This window comes from Primulina eburnea, chromosome 10 (genome assembly GCF_022965805.1).
Source record: "Primulina eburnea isolate SZY01 chromosome 10, ASM2296580v1, whole genome shotgun sequence".
NCBI classification, from domain to species: domain Eukaryota; kingdom Viridiplantae; phylum Streptophyta; class Magnoliopsida; order Lamiales; family Gesneriaceae; genus Primulina; species Primulina eburnea.
The window spans coordinates 6,368,228-6,385,313 of record NC_133110.1 but is presented as its reverse complement, the minus strand read 5'-3'; the positions used below and the strand labels follow the sequence as shown (position 1 = coordinate 6,385,313).

The 17,086-nt window shown below is 34.0% G+C and overlaps 3 long non-coding RNA genes and 1 pseudogene across 5 annotated transcripts; 2 read left to right on the top strand and 2 right to left on the bottom strand.

Moving 5' to 3' along the window:
• Positions 1–6,497: 6,497 nt before the first annotated feature.
• Positions 6,498–6,876, bottom strand: LOC140842839 (uncharacterized). The gene is made up of 2 exons (XR_012120498.1): positions 6,746–6,876; positions 6,498–6,686 (listed from the first exon to the last, which is right to left on the bottom strand). It is a non-coding gene; the product is annotated as an uncharacterized lncRNA (long non-coding RNA).
• LOC140842838 (uncharacterized) lies at positions 6,681–8,724 on the top strand. Of its 2 annotated transcripts, XR_012120497.1 has the most exons (5): positions 6,681–7,082; positions 7,186–7,354; positions 7,689–7,957; positions 8,058–8,123; positions 8,376–8,724. It is a non-coding gene; the product is annotated as an uncharacterized lncRNA (long non-coding RNA). The 2 variants fall into 2 exon arrangements; XR_012120496.1 differs by having other exon boundaries at positions 8,058–8,724.
• An 874-nt stretch (positions 8,725–9,598) lies between these two features.
• On the bottom strand, positions 9,599–11,692 carry LOC140842837 (uncharacterized). 2 transcript variants are annotated; one of them, XR_012120495.1, is made up of 3 exons: positions 11,554–11,692; positions 10,611–10,694; positions 9,599–9,849 (listed from the first exon to the last, which is right to left on the bottom strand). It is a non-coding gene; the product is annotated as an uncharacterized lncRNA (long non-coding RNA). The 2 variants fall into 2 exon arrangements; XR_012120494.1 differs by lacking the exon at positions 9,599–9,849 and having other exon boundaries at positions 10,537–10,694.
• Positions 11,693–12,154: 462 nt separating this feature from the next.
• On the top strand, positions 12,155–16,721 carry LOC140842836 (uncharacterized; annotated as a pseudogene).
• Positions 16,722–17,086: the final 365 nt, after the last annotated feature.

Genomic DNA, 17,086 nt, shown 5'->3' with positions numbered 1-17,086 from the left:
ATATTTATTTATACATTAGTTAAACAAAATATGATTAAATTTCAAATAATTTTATTATTGTGTGAAATTGAAATAAATCTTAATTAACATCAATTATATATAAACGTAGAATTATTGTATTTAATGATGACAAAAACTTGTGTGAGACGGTCTCACGGATAATATTTGTGAGACAAATATCTTATTTGGGTCATCCATGAAAAAGTATTACTTTTTATGCTAAGAGTATTACTTTAGATTGTAAATATGAGTAGGATTGACTCGTCTCACAGATTAAGATCCGTAAAACGGTCTCACATGAGACCCACTCTTTAGAGATTATGGTCTTTTCAAACTACAAAAACACATATAAATATATTTAAAATTCATAAATTTGAATTTAATCAATCTAAACATTATTATTTATTAAGAATTTTCAAAACATAGTTAAAATAGTGTCATAGTTTCACAACATGGTTAAATTGTATGTTATTTTATCTTTTTATGTTTTTTATATTTCATTTTTTCAAATGGTAGTTTAGTCACTTTGTGTTTTTATTTCATTATTTTAAATTACAATTTAGTTTTTCGTTAGTTTTTGCAAATATAAACTGAGATAATTTAAATATAATGAAACATTTTACTATATAAATACAATTTTTTTTTGTAAGCTCATTTTCGAAAATTATATCTTTATGCATGTATGCAATAGTATCTGAAAATTTCACATTTTAAAATAAAAGTAATCAATTAACAGCTGAAAATAGTGCAGTTTAAAAAAAAATAGACAATTCGTCAACACTCGACATACGTTATTTAAAATAAAAAAAATATGAAACGTGTACAGATCATGATAACCATCAACATAATAAAATGAATGAGCATGAAAATATCCATCCACCCCTAACTCAAAACATAACGTGTGGAAAATACGATCCTCGGGTTCGCATGCGCACATCCAAATCTGCCTACTCAGTCTTCGTCACATCCATCTCCTGGTCAATATGCTCACATGTATCATTCACACATAATGAGTCTAAAGACTCAACACACCTGTAACGTTATAACGAGTACATATACATAACATACAATAGTGAAAAGTATTGTAACTAATATACATTTCATGATCTTAAAACGTGAACGTGAACTTAAACGTATCGTAATAAAGCATAACATGTCAAAACATGCCTCAACATATCATCATATACATGTTCATTTTCTTGATTGAATTCGGTTAGTTACTTGTGACTTTCGTATCAGCTCTATTCGATGGATCCATCTACGTATAACCATAGTACCCGGCAGCAGGGACATCAGCGACAGTATTACTCATCCACTGAGTATTGGCCTTACATGTCATCGTATACATATACATATTAGTCATAACCAATTATCATCCTTCAAAACATGTAATCATATTCATCACTTATAAAAATCATGCATATACGTAAATTTTCTTTAAAATCAATCATGCAACGTATTTCTCAAAATTACATAAAAAATCATATCCATGATAATATAAACATTTAAAACATCTCAAATCGTGTTTAGGGCACTGTCAGGACTAAAAACTCGACTCGGGTGCAAAATGATCATTTTGCCCTTGGAAACCCTAATTGATCATTTTACCCCTGAACCTCAGAATTTCGATCCAAAACCAACCAAACTCCTTAAAACACCTCACAACATATTTATAAGCATTTCCTAGAGGTGACCTCGAGCATGTTCTGTAACTTACACGATTTGTTTTAAAACTTGGACTGGGGTCTCGGTTTTAACCTGAATCAACCTTAAACTTAACCAAATTTTTCTCAACTTAAACCATGACTTGCACCTGCACAACCAGCCCCTAAATCATTTGTTCCAGAACCCTTAGGACCTATGAACCACGTCTGAAACGTTGCTGGAAATTTCCAGCGCACCTACCACGAAACCCTAGTTTTACCCTAGCCTCGATTTCTCGACTCTATCCCAAATCGACAAGGACCAGCCTTGAGCCAACTCTTCCTAGACCACCCCTGGACCCTCCTGGACCGATATGACCTTATCCCTCAGCCCCATACACGCCATAAGGCGCAAACACCCGAGAGCCACCCAAAAACTCCAACCGAGACCAACCTTCACCCCTCACGCTCGATAGGCTTCATGACCAAGTCCTACAGCGTTCGAGCCATCCTAAACCATGACTCAGACCCACTAGGGTCTATTCTAAGGTTAGGAATGACTCTTGCATAGTCAGATCGCCCCAAGCTTCCTATCAATCTGCAAACGATCCATTTATCCAAGAAATACCCATCGGCCCTCACTAGGTCTCGACCCTCAGCCGACTCCAGCCCCTTGACGCCTATTTCCTTGACGTGAACAGTCCCTAGGACCCTCACTTGGCATCCCCTTGCACAAAAATAACAAGAAACGTGAGTTATGAAACAAACCATGCATATTTCATGTCAAAACTTTGCAAAAATAATACCCCATGATAAATCAAAGAGATTCTCATGCAAATACAACTACATCAACATATAAATGGAGCGAATGATGAGAAAAAAGGATACTGGCGTGCCTTAACGTTTAACCGCTCGAAAACATGGAAATCCTTGCATAGAATGTGCACAAGAGAGGCGGGAGATGATTTTTCTTGAAAACTTGAGAGAAAAATCGAGGGCTACTAGATATTTTCGAAAAAGCTGCTGATGGAATGAGGGAGGGTGCGGCCACTTGATGATATTAGGTTTAGGGTTTAGTTTATTATGTTTAAATCACAAATAATACACTAATGGGCCTTTAATTAAAACTTAAAAGGTTAAAAGGTTTTTGGGGCTCATTAAGTACTAAAATAAACTCATCAAGCCCAATAATATTTCCGAAAAGTATTTCGTTTTGGTACGTTTTAGAAAATATTGTCCGAACCTTCAAAAAGTCTTCTGACTCGCTAAAATTTGTGTATCGGTTAAAATATAACTCGATAAGTAAAAATACCCAAACAATGCCCATTTTCAAAAAATCATACTTAATACACCATATATTAAATAATTAAAATTAATTATTTAATAAAAACATTTTTCCTTAATTATCCCGATCTTCGTTACTCGTTCGAGCGCAAAAACTACTAAAAGCCTTTATGCATGAAACTTTTATAAACCATGATTTAAAACACATAATCATGAAATAATCATGCATTTAATGCGTTAAAACAATTTAATAAAATACATAAGAAATTCGTTAACTTGCATGTGGTTCACGTGAAATTTTAAATTTTCGGAACGTTACAATAATAATTTCAAATTATAATATGACATTTTATTTTATTTTTTTATTATTATGATAGTATCTTGATTTGAATATAAATGAAATTAATTATAAAAATATTATCAAGTTTACAATGTGTGTCATATGTCAATAAAATAATATCAAGTAAAATGTAGGGTGACAACTTGGAAATTAGATTTTTTTTTTATTACAACGCACGCCGGGGGAGGGGAGATTCGAACTCTGGGAGCCAGCTAATTTGACAGGGGTGAGATCACTGGACTACAAGTCCAGTCTCACTTGAAAATTCGAATTCTAGGAGGCTAAGTCTATGTGTTATACAGTACAAAGTATAATATGTTATTTACGTTTGGATCGATGGATTTTAGCTTGATGGAAGATATTTGAGTAATGAATTTTAAATGCATGTAATTTTTTTAAAAAAATTAGTGGATTAAATTTCATTTGAATTTAGTTTATCTATGTAATTCAAATTATCTAAGTAATGAATTTGAAATTTCATCAATCCAAAAACATCATTAAATAATTTTTAAAAATTTGAAATTCCCTTAGAATAAATTCTTTCGATCCACCAAACGTTTTTTGGAATATTTCTAATTCTTAGGAAAGCGAGTAGCTTATAAAATAAATTTTGATTTATTTTAAATGTTGGATGTAGCTTATATGACCTCTCATTCAATAAGAATAGAAGTACTAAATTAGTTTAGTCTATACTATATCGAGAGCGTTTTTCTTTATATTTTAATATCATTAGATCACGTGAGTCTCTCATTTTTTTTTTATGAAAGTTGACATATATGTTGATAACTTAATGGCTAACATTTAACAAAAATATATATAAAAAAATACTTCAGATATGACACATAATAATCACATTAAATTGATCGAATAATAAATAATAATAATATAAATATTGAATAATTATTTGTTGATGGTAGTGTAAACATATATTTATGGAGTGGAAAAAAACTCTAGAGTTACTAGCTAGTAGGCCAAAATTCAATTTAAACTCGAGCTTTCACTTATTACAGTTGTGTATTCTAAGATAAGAAGACAATTTTTATATTTATTTAAATTATTAATTTGCCATATTTTATCGTAAATCATATATTTTGATGATTAAATATAAAAAATAAGGATTTTTTGTAAAATAAATATATAAACTCGAGCTTAAAAATATTTTCTAAATTTAATTCAAACTTAAGTACAGAGTATTGATATATTTTCCAAGTCAAACTTGAATAGGGTGCGGTGTATGCCCTTGTAAAAATTAATTTTTTTCTCTTTTAAACCTTGATTTGAGATTTAAAATACATTACAATATCTTGAGTGTCTATTTCAATAGGCATTACAACATAGGCAAAAACTTGTGTGAGACGGTCTCACGAGTTGTATTTGTGAGACGAATCTCTTATTTGGGTCACCCATGAAAAAGTATTACTTTTTATGCTTAGCGTATTACTTTTTATTGTGAATATGGGTAGGGTTGACCAATCCGTGAGACGGTCTCACATGAGACGTACTCTACAACATAATGAAAAAATAATATCAACAACTCATAAAATACAAAATTAAAAAATGGAAAAACCTCAAGATACATTTTCCTCTTACAATATTTCATTCGTACTAGCTTCCTTTTAGAGACAGTATATTCAATTCATCTATGTTGCAGATTTTGTGCTAAATTGCTAAATGTTCCTCCATTGTATCTTGGAAATCAGACGTTCATCATTGACCTCAAAGGAAGAGAAAAATATGTTTTAACGGTACTGTAAATTTATTACGAACTGTTTATTTTCATCGCTTGATTAATATTGATGTCTTGTATGTTTGTTGAGGCAAAATTCCATCAAGATATGCATAGACCTTATGTATAAGGTTATATAGTTTTGATATGATAAAAACTTATCGTGCAGGCTTATTTGAACATCGATGTGGTATAGGCCATATATATACACACACAAAAATTTGAATACTTTCATTTTTCCTACCCAATTTTTACAAATTCGTTTAATAAACTCGGAGATATCAAAAGAAAAAAGAGGAGATTTTTTCATTATATTCAAAAAAAGAGGTGTATTCGCGTTTACTTGAAAAAAAATTTAAATTACTATTTTATGCCTTTGAGCCTGCATACAACATTATTATATCTCGTTAAAAATCTGATTGTTATATATATATATATATATATATATATATATATATATATATATATATATATATATATATATATATATATATATATAGACACACACATATAAATATAATAGGAGCTTGCTTTTGAACCTTTCATAATATTTGGTTGATCGATTCTTGAAACCAAGCATAAAGACAGTGTCTGATGAAGCAAGCCAAGTCGAGAAATCTTGGTTATTTGTGAATGTGGATTAAGATCAAATTACTGGATTCTGAAAAGAGCATTTTTTATTAATTTTATTGAATGTGATTTAAAAATATTTTTTTATCACATGTTAAAAAATAATAATACACAACTTCTCGAAAATTAAAGAATTAAATATGTATTAAGGTTGGTGGTCGAAATCAATACACTAAACACGATAAGCATAATGTCATTGCCTTAAACTAACACAATCTAAAATTTTGATATATGATAGTGATTATTAGCCAAAAAAATTAATTGACATGCGTTTTATTTAAGAATTTTTTTTAAATTAACGATTTTTTTTTATTATTATATTATTTTTTTCAATTTAAATATCTATTCATTTTTCACTATTTTTTATTAATATCATCTCGTGCGATGCACGGGTTAAATACTAGTGTATATCTACTTATATGAAAGCATGAATAAGTTGTAAAGGGCCTGTTTTTTCCCGGTTGCAGGTAAAAACTCTATACGTGTCACATATTTTGCCTTCCACCACAACAGAGAGCAGCGGCCGTGAAACGCGTTCTTCTCTCCACCGCAGCAGAGGACATAGCTCACTCTTGGCTTGCTTTTGCTCGGAGCTTCTAATTTCTCCTCACCACAGTGTCGGCGAGCAAAGGACAACAAAGAAGGTTGGATTGCTCTGTTCTCCACTTCCATCTTCTTGCGGTTTCCTCGTCCTCGACCCTCGTGCGCGACGTTCCCCTTGTTGGCATTTAGTTTTCTCCCTCTTATTTTTGTTGTACTTTTTCCCAATTTTCCTCCATTATCGTGCTTGTCCTCTTCTTACTCTTGTTTGGGGTTTTCGATTTCTGGAGGTGTTTTTTTTTTTTGTTGGGTTGGTTCTCTTAGACTGTTTTTGTTTTGTTTTTCTTCATTTATCTAAATTCTTCGCGTCTGCCCTTGTATTACTTTTGTTTGTGGTTCCTGCTTTCCTGACATGCTTCGCTGTTGCTGTCCTTGTTACTCGAGAATTTCAGTCTCATCACTGTCTTCTTGCTTAACAAATCCTTGTTCTTGTTTGGGTTTTTTGATTTCTTCACATGCTTTGCTTCTGTTGGTTAAAGGCTTAAGGTTTTTTTTTACAACATTGTCATTGTCATAAGCAACTGCCTACACTTCTTTAAATTACATTGAGTTATCCCTCAACAATTTAATATACGACATCATATGGTATATAAGATGACTATTGTTATCAACGAAACGCTGAGAAACACAGATTGGCCTGTAAAAAAATGCCCAGTTCATTATTACCGATGGTCAGACCATGAAATGAATAGACAAACGACGCACCAACTATGCTTCCGTTCGGGCCGTCGTCGAGGAAAAGATAAGGTGAAATTGATTCTCCAGTTTTGAATATGGACGATATGGAAAAAAGACGTGCAACTTTTGAATATGGGTGATATGGAAATTACACTACTGTTGTTGCTGAGGAGGAGATAAGGTGAAATTGATTATCCTGTTTAATTCTCTTCTAGTATTCAATTAGAAACAATGGTCTGGTGGACCACATCATCTGCATTATGTCTTATCAAAAATTGTAACAGTGCACTGGGAGGGGCTGAATCAACCCTTCTGAAGGCATCTGGAATGTGTGCTAGCACTGTCCTGTTGATGGCATTGGTTCCTGCTGGAGGGCATATGGTGTTTATGACTGACTGCTATAGGAAGACTTGGATATTCATTGAGGCTATTCTTCCCAAAATGGGAATCATTGTATGTCTACTTAGCTCAATCATTTGATTATTTTTAATGGGGAAAAATGTGGGCAATTTTGAGTTTTAACTTTTCCTTGGCTTAAAAAAATTGGAGCAGGGCATTCACTTAAATTTGTAAATTTGTGATTATTATATGCTTGCATTAGCAATTAAACCAATTCTTGATTATTTTGTCATAAAAAAATAAAGGAGAAAGAAAAAAAGAGAGGAAACATGCCGTTAATTTTGTCAGTATTTTGATTATATTATTTTTTAGTGCAGGGCAAGATTAATATTTTGGCTCTATTGTGACCTAAGAGATCTGACCATTTTTTAATGCTAATGAAATGCAGGCCACAGTGATTGATCCTGCAGATATTGGTCGTCTGAAGTCTGTTTTTAGAGAAGAACAATATTAGTATCAGTAGATATTGTCTTTTGCTTTTATGAATTCATTATGTTTTCTTCTTAGAATGCGTATTGAAAAGAGACTATATTACCTTCATGCAGGTGTCTCTTTTTTTTTACAGAGTTCCTGACCAGTCCATCTTTTGAGATGCGTTGATATTGAACTGGTTTCAAAGCTTTACCGCGAGAGAGTAGCCTTGGTGTGCATAACGATGTATGTTGACCCTGATATCTTGGCACTTTTATACGTATTTGTATCACTAACATTTTTAGAGTTACAGGCATGAATGTTAAACTGGAATATTTGTATATAGGTTCTTGCTGGATCCATCAGTTGTTCGCAACTTGCATCATATTCTAGGGGTGTTGTTCTCAATCCTGTGAGTTATCGAGATTCAACAAATTTGTTGGCTCAATAATTTCGTCTTAGTCACTGTAATTTTCTTGCATTTTCTGTTTTCTGTGCTGGTAAATCTTGAAACATTTAGCATGGTTACTGTACGGTCGAGCCGTCGAGTACATTTGGCCTTTTGCGATGATTTGTCTTTCTAGCTCCCTCAGAAATGGTTATGTTTGTGGATCGGGAATTTTTTTTAAAAATAAGAGAACTCTAATGTGCCCCTTTTCATCAGAATGTTGCCTATCTGATCATCAGAGGCATGAAGACGCCGCATCTTCGTGTACAACAACAAACTCAACAGAACATAAGATGGCCGAGATTTTAGAGGCGCATCCTGAAGTAATGATGGATAATAAACCTGAAGAAGCTTATATAACTTTTTGATCATTTGGAGTAGGATCCTGCGGTTCTTTTTATCTCTGGTTTCTTTTATTCAGATTTCCTTTACAGCATATCATATTCACTACAAGCACTCTGTACTATTTGTTTATGACCATGACTTACTTTTTAAAATAGTTTAATTGTACATAAAAACGTAATATTTCATAACTCAGCTGTGATTTTAATATATTGCTTGAGCATGTTGTTTGATGTACTACAGTTAAATAAATCACGTGTGTAGTGCATACATAAATATAAAATAAATTTCTTTTTAGAAATATATATAATTAAAAAATTGCTGAAATAATTATTTTAATGCATAATTTTTTACTAATAAATTTATCTAGCGAAACTTCTATTGAATCAAAATTTTGAAATATAATTTTGTTGAAATTTTACTTCCAAAAAAAGGTTATTAGATGATTTTTAAGAGAGTGATATATATTATAATAAGTTGAGCTTGTTTTGGAGTTATGTACTAAACTCTTAAATAAAAAATCATCAGCTATGATTTCTTAATATATAATGAACATAATTAATTTTGTATTTATAGAGCTGTAACGATAAAAAATATATAAATGATCAGAGTATAAATGTGGGTAGAATTCCTTACCTAGTATCTCTTACTATTTATTAAGGCGGAGTAGGTTAGAGTAACTTCCTTGGTCTGTTTTTTAAAATACTTAAAATACCCTTCACTCCCACTCTATATATTAATAAAGTGTTAAAAATTAAAAGCAAGTCACGTGTAGTTTAGTGGATAAAGCCTATGTTTCTTAATCATGAGGTTGTAGGTTCAATTTTTGTTTGGGTCTTTTTTATTCTTTTTTAAGTTAATTTTTAGTTCATATATCAAAATTATAATTTAGCCACTCATTATTTCTTATAAATATATTTTGATCTTCATTTAAATATAAATCAAATAAATTATAAAAACATATCGTACAACACGCAACGCGTGCGTCGTTGTACTAGTATATATAAAGGGCAGTCGGCTACTTCTGGTTCGAGGTGGAAGTACACTTTATTCATAAATTAGAGGGGCAAAACGTTATTATTAGTCTGCTCAATTATGTGAGCAACCAAACGCGGCATTAAGGTATTGTGTATTGTTCAAATAAACTGGGTCGAACATCGAATCCCAAAACCGGAAACCCTTTCACATACCATATCCCCAATCCCAGGCACTCCCTCTCGATTCCCGGAAACCCGAAGACCGGAAAAAAAATTTCCGAACATTCCACTCTCGGAGCCCTGAAATCTTGCGAAAAGATGTCACCGCCGATCACAACAGCTCAACCCGCCTTTGAAATGCCCAAAACAGACTGCAAAACGAATCGGGATTCAATGTCTTGGGGACCTTTCGATTTTACTTCGAGTTCAAGCGACACTGCTGGATTCGATTGCTCGAAATTGGGCTCCGAAATTAATAATCTTTCAGGTAGAATAAAACCAAGGCCGAAAAGGATGAGTAGAGAACAGATGGGAGCTTCTCGAAGTGTTCTAAATTCTGCAAAGATTGATTTGGGGTTAAATGGTTTTGATAGGAAACTTAAAGCTGATGGTGAGTCGAAGAATGTGTTCGGGGTTGGTGATGAAAATTTGGCAACAACTGAGAGTGAAAGGAATGCAGACATAAATGGAAAATTGAAACAATTCGAGAGTTCGGGGAATCTGAATTCTTATTTTTGTTCTAATTTGATTAGTTCAACATCTAATTCACACTCAAAAGATGGAGACTTTCGTTTTGCCTCTGACAGAAGTAGCTCAAATTTGGATGCTAGCTTGAAAAATGGTACTTTTATTTTTTGTGCAAGGAAGGCTGGCTGCCCTACGGTGAAAGTAGATGAGTCCCCTACAGTTGATGGTTTTGGTTCTGATAAGTATGATCACACTTCACGTGTGAAGTTAGACCAACACTATGTAGAGAAAAATGGATCGCAACAGAGTGCTGATGAGCTTGGAAAAGCTAAAAGTGCAAATTTTGTGTTTGGTGCTTGTGGGAATGGATCTGGTTCCCAAAGCCAAAATCCTGGCAAACTATTGAACAATGATGCAATCGATAAAGAAGTTGGAAATGTAGTACCTGATGTGATGTCTGAATTTGAATTGGGCTCTTATGGAGATTCCGAGAAGGTTTCCCCTCCTTGTGTCAGATTATCTTCTAAATCTTTTGATGGTATTGGAAAAGATAACATAAATTATATGTTTGATTCATATAGTGATTCCAAAATAAGTATAGATCTCGAGAAAAATCCCACTTGTAATAATGGTAGTTCATCTGATGTTAAAGATGGGGGCATAGAGAATGCAGTATTTGATATTGAGTTTCAGAATGGTTGTCTCAATGGTGTTTTTACCTTTGGAGGTTTGAGAGGCATGCAGGTTTTCAGCAGTGATGGAACTACTAAGCTTGTTCACGAGATGAATCAGTTGAACAAGGAAAAAGCTGAAGAGAGCAAACGTTTTGTGGAGCACGACTTCAAAATTGGCTCGAGCAGAAATGGAGAATCTAGTAGTGATTGTAATACAGAAGGTGCTTTCGTGGAAGACCACATTTTTAATTTAACCAATGAGATGAAACGGATGAATGTTAGTTCTGGAGCAGGCGCTGACAAGACTGCAAAATTCACTAGCAACATGTGTGCCAATGTAAATAATGTGTTTGTGTTTGGAAGCAACCAGAAAATCTATGGTTCGATGGATGAAAATCATCTGAAAAAATTGAGTGAGAAGATTCCAGGTAAGAGTCCGTTGTCTCATGATAATCCTCAGTTACATAAGACTTCATATTTTTTTTCATCTGTTGAAATTGAAAGTTGTCATCGTTGCGAATTTTTTCATGTCCCGACTATGAATAAAGATGAGAATGATGGGATAAACATTACCAACAAGCTACCTGGATTAGATTCATCTGATATCGATTTGAAGTTCTCCTTTTCAAGTGTTGATCACATGGCCAGTAACTCAAATAGGATACATACAAAAAGAAAAGGGAAGAAGGCCAATGGAAAGTTAAGAGAACGAACTGTAATGCGACAGTTGTCTGGTCGGGATCGTGAGAATAAAGTTGACCTTTCCCAGCAAAGTCATGTATCTCCCAGATGTGGATCCCCAATGGATTTTTCTCCTTATCAAAATAGTGATTGCAGCAAATCACCACCTGCAGCTATGGATATAGGAATAAAAGGAGAACATGCTGGGGTTAAAAAAGATTTTGTAGAGGATAATGAAAAGTCTCGTGATGATGAGAGCAATACAAATTTATCTACTTCATTACCTGCACAAGATGGGTTAACAGCAATAAAACATCAATACAAGAAAAAGTATAAATCGAAAGTCGGTTCAAATCACACCGTCCAAGGCGATAATTTTGACAAAGAAAATTCTAGGCCAGGCTCTGAAGCTACTGTGACTCATGACACTTGCGAGCATTGGAGAATAAGGTAAAGTTTTGGCGTGGTCATATTCCCCTCGTTTTGTGATAATATTGTCATGCTTATTTTTTACTCTTGTCATTTAATTCTACGATAAATGCTTCCTCTGCTGTTAACTTTGGATGCAATTTTTTATTGATCATTATAGTGTACAATCATTTATACTTGAGCAAATTGTTATAATCTCACCCAGGGGAAACCAGGCATACCAAGCTGGAAAATTTTCTAAAGCTGAGGAGTTATACACGATGGGTATAAATTCTACCCCACGTACCAATGACCTTGAATATTCCATGAAACCACTACTGCTCTGCTATAGCAACCGTGCTGCCACAAGAATGACTTTAGGGAGGATGCGAGAAGCCATAAGTGACTGTACACTGGCTGCAGCCTCAGACTCAACCTTTTTAAGGTTATCTTAAGGGCTGGGACGTAAGTACCTTTCCTTTTAGTCTTTCTTTCTTGTTTTCAGCCTCGAGTCTTTTCATCAATTATGCTAAAGAACTTTTTTCTCTTTTATTTGTGTAACTGTTGACTAGACCTAGTAATTAATTATATTTTTTTATTGTAAATTGCAGTTGTCATTTGGTATTGGGTGAAGTTGAAGACGCGATTAATTGTTACAATAAATGCTTGGAATCAGGGACTAATGTGTGCTTAGACAGGAGAGTTACAATTGAAGCTGCTGATCGCCTACAAAGGGCAAAGGTGGGACATTATTGTTATTCGGTATTATGTTTACCGTGAAAGTTTACTGATGATGCAATTGAGCATAATATTCAAGGTATTTATGCTTTGTTTTATGTAAGAATTTTTTGGAGCAAAGGAAGCAGTGTAATAACAGACATCTTTTTTCTACATATGTTTGGCTCTTATGGATATTTATTAGTTTTTCATCCCGATCCTTACTACTATGGGTTTTAGAATCAAATAACCACCAATTCAGAAGGATGAATAGATCCCTTGGTATCTCGAAGATGAGATCACTTTACAAAAGCTACATGGTGATAGAACTTTTATTGCTATGAAATAAAATTGTTCAAAACTTCAAATTTCAAGGGAGTGACGCCATGCTCGTTGTTCATTAGGACCTTGCATCTTGGATGTAATGATCATGGGATTAATCCATTTCAAGGCGAATTGAGAACCAGAAATTATGATTTTTGCTCAAGGAGAAAATGATTTCAATTGAGGAATGGGAATCTGGGATATGAGATTTTTAAATCAAATACTTTTTTGTTGGTTCCTTTGAATACAACAAACAGAGAGCTAATATCAGCCTTCTAAATGTCCCGTACTTCCCCTTTATTAACATTTCATTGGGTGAAAAGCTTTCTTTCCATACAAATATATTACACACACACACACTGTTAATTTTCAACTTCTTCGACGTCCGCTAGTAGTGGCAATACCGTACTTATTACATCATTGATGACCAAAACAATAGGATAATGAAGGAGAATGCATCCAGAATATGGTTTTTTGCCATTTTTTACTCACACCCATAACTCTTTTTTTTTTATATAATTTTTTTTCGGTTTGTATTTAACATTTTAAAAGAGTAAAAAATTGGCATTTCCTGAATCATTTTTGGATGACAAAATTTGTGATTGGCAGAGAGTCTCCAACCTTATGCATGAGTCTGACAAACTCTTGAAAGAAGGATCCCGTGATGCTGTAAATAGTGCTCTGGAGAGCATTGCAGAGGCCTTGTCGATAAGCATGTACTCAGATAAATTACTTGAGATGAAAGGAAGGGCTCTATGCTTTGTATGTACCAATTCAATATTTTGGACATTTGGCATTTTTGCTTGTTAAATCACAACCTGAATTCAAGCTTACGAGGAATCTTTAATTTTCATCATAATTGTAACAGTTGCGGATGTATCATGAATTGATTAGACTATGTGAGCAAACTCTTGACATTGCTGAAAAGAACTTCACATCTGATCATCTGGATGATCGAAGCTGCAAAAGTTCTTATGCGAGGTTGTGGAGGTGGTATCTACAGACCAAGTCCCACTATCATCTGGGAAGGCTTGACGTGGCTCTTGATTTGATAGAACAAGTAGAAAAACTGCCCATTACCACGAAGTAAACCTGATTTACCTTAAACACCGTGTTTTCATCCTCACTGCCAATGTTTATTGAGATCTTGATATTTCAATTGCAGGTCTGGAGACATAACTCAAGAATCTGCGAGTACTTTAGCTTCATCTATACGTGAACTTTTACACCTGAAGGTATAGTGCAGCTACTTATATATATATATATATATATATATATATGCACACACGCGCGCGTATATATGCGAACATGTTTTTTGACCTATTCTCATGCACTTGGGTTTTATTATTAATATTCTTGAAGTATTTGCTCCATTCCATGTTTAGTTGTAGAATTATCGACTCAGCCATTGCGTTTTGCCTTGTATCTTTGTAAGAGTTCTATGTTCTAATTTTTCATATCAGCTCAGTCACCTGCAAATTCACTAAGTTTGCATATTCTATTTCTCTTTTGAGTCTTATTTATCGAAATCTTGCAATTTCATTATATTTATTGGCGAGTATTCTTTGCTTTTTTTCCCCAGGAATCTGTTCTTCCCTGACAGATTATGATACAATTTTTTTTTCTGGTCACTACAGAAATCTGGAAATGAAGCCTTTCTGTCTGGAAGATATACAGAAGCTGTGGAGCATTACACTCATGCTATTTCGAAAAGTGTTGATTCACGCCCTTTTATGGCTATCTGCTTCTGCAATCGTGCTGCTGCATACCAATCAATTGGTCAGATTATTGACGCAATTGCAGATTGTAGTGTAGCCATTGCTCTGGATGAAAATTACCAAAAGGTTCGGCTACATAACCAAAAAGCGACTAGAAATTCTTGGCATAAGATATAGTTAGTCGGTCGTCTTCAGTTTCTCCCTCTATGTTATCCATATTTGTTTGATGTTATGCTTTGAAGCATTATCCTTTTTCGTAGACCATGTGATATTTGTTCATCTGTACCAGTCGATGATTTATCTGGTAGAACTTTTTTTCCCTGGTAATGACGTAATGTAGATAATCCCCTTTTATTTTGTATTTTCATTATATTTTTGATTGTCTGATCAACATATTCATAGATGAGATGGTCTTGAAAACAACCGATAGGTGTACTCATATATGAGATGGCCTTGAAAACATAATAGACATGTAAAATCCTTTTTTTGTCTTTTCATGATTTTTTATACCTTCTCTTGCTGACATGTTTGCTCATACCACTTTGCAGGCATTATCTAGGAGAGCCACTTTACATGAGACAATCAGAGACTACAAGCAGGCAACTTGTGATCTGCTGAAACTGATCTATCTTCTTGAAAGTAGATTACAAGAAAAGACTCGGCAGTCTGGTTCTCAAAATAAATCAGGTGGAAGTAACGGAAAGGATTTAAGAAAAGCTCGTCGACTATTTTCGAAAATCGAAGCTGACGCCAAAAAGGAAATTCCTTTGAATTTTTACCTCATTTTGTAAGTCTATGAACCATGTCACTTTTCCATTATCCTCCTTGAGAATGTCCCCAATTAATCTAAATTCTGACCTGCAGAGGAATCAAAGCTTCTGATACAGAATCCGAGATTAAGAAAGCTTACAGAAAGGCAGCTCTCAGACATCATCCAGATAAGGTCTTTGCTTTCTGTCCCTTTTTCTCTCTCATTCAAGTTGGTTAACTTCTGCTTGGGTATTTGCTTACTTTGACGAAGTTTGTGCTCATATAGGCTATTCAGTTCTTGATCAAGAGTGATGTAGGAGATGATGGGACGTTGTGGAAGGATGTCGGTGAGAAAATTCACAGTGATGCTGACAAGCTATTTAAAATCATCGGAGAGGCATACACAGTACTCTCAGATTCTTGCAAGGTGTTGTTACATTCATGGGATTACCTTATATTATTGCAGGAAAAAAATAATAAATCCAGAAACAGGGGGAATATATGTTATTTTCTAGATTATTTGGAGAAATAATCTGGCCAGACCAGTTGATCACTATATTTCACTTACGTGACCCCCACACCTAACCAAAAACAATTGATCATATTCGTTGCATTTATTTTGAAAGTATATTACACACACAATCGTATTAAAATGCTCACACGTAAGGCTAGGGGAAATAAATCGGTTGAAAGAATTTGTTATATCATTCAATTACGATGTTGGCTCCTTCCAAAAATCTAAAGATTGAGTTATGACGTGTATGTATGGTCTTCCACTGATAATTTTTTTTTATAATTTTTTATGCAGAGATCAAAGTATGATAACGAAGAGAAGATGAGGAATGTTTCAACGAATAGCAGCAATAAAAGTAGTGATTCTGGACGCCCCTCGACATCTTACAGTTCCCCGTCTGAAAGAGGAAGCTGGTCTGGTGGACAAGCTGGTTATGACAACTCATATGAAAGACACAACAGCCGGAGGTATTGGCACGACCGATGGCGGAGCAACTATTAAATTGAATTTTTTTTTTCATTTTTTTACTATAACATTGGGTGGGATTGGGGTTTTTTTTTTGCTCATGTGGTGGTTGCGGTGGCAGCTGCGGTAGCGTTGGCGGTGGTGTTTTCTTTCATTTAACTGTGTATAAAATATGACAGCATCTACAAAAAAAACACCCCTTAAAATTTTTTGCACTGCTCATCTCTGCTCCACTTCAAAGCTCATTTTGGATATGTACAAAACAATCATTTTTTTGTACAATGTGTCACTCTTTAACACTGATGTTTATAATCTCGTGATTCTCTTTAACACTGATATTGTTCCTAAACTAGATTCTTCAAGCACTTTCACCAACGGCATGCTTGCTTTTAATTTTCTTTGCATATGATATGCGAAGATGCGTATTCTTGTCACCAGTTGTCATTGCTATGATGTTGCAATTCATTTCTGGCAAAGGCCCTAAATTTGACATGCACTCTAATTATTTGCGCTTGGATTGGTTTGCTCGAATAAATTCGAGTGGATTTCAAATTTATTTTACATAAAATACGTAATTTCTATGATAATGGATACCAAATATATTCACCAAGATGAACGTTATTTGAGATCCATCTCTCATATACCTATTCAAGCGCAGCCTAAATCACTT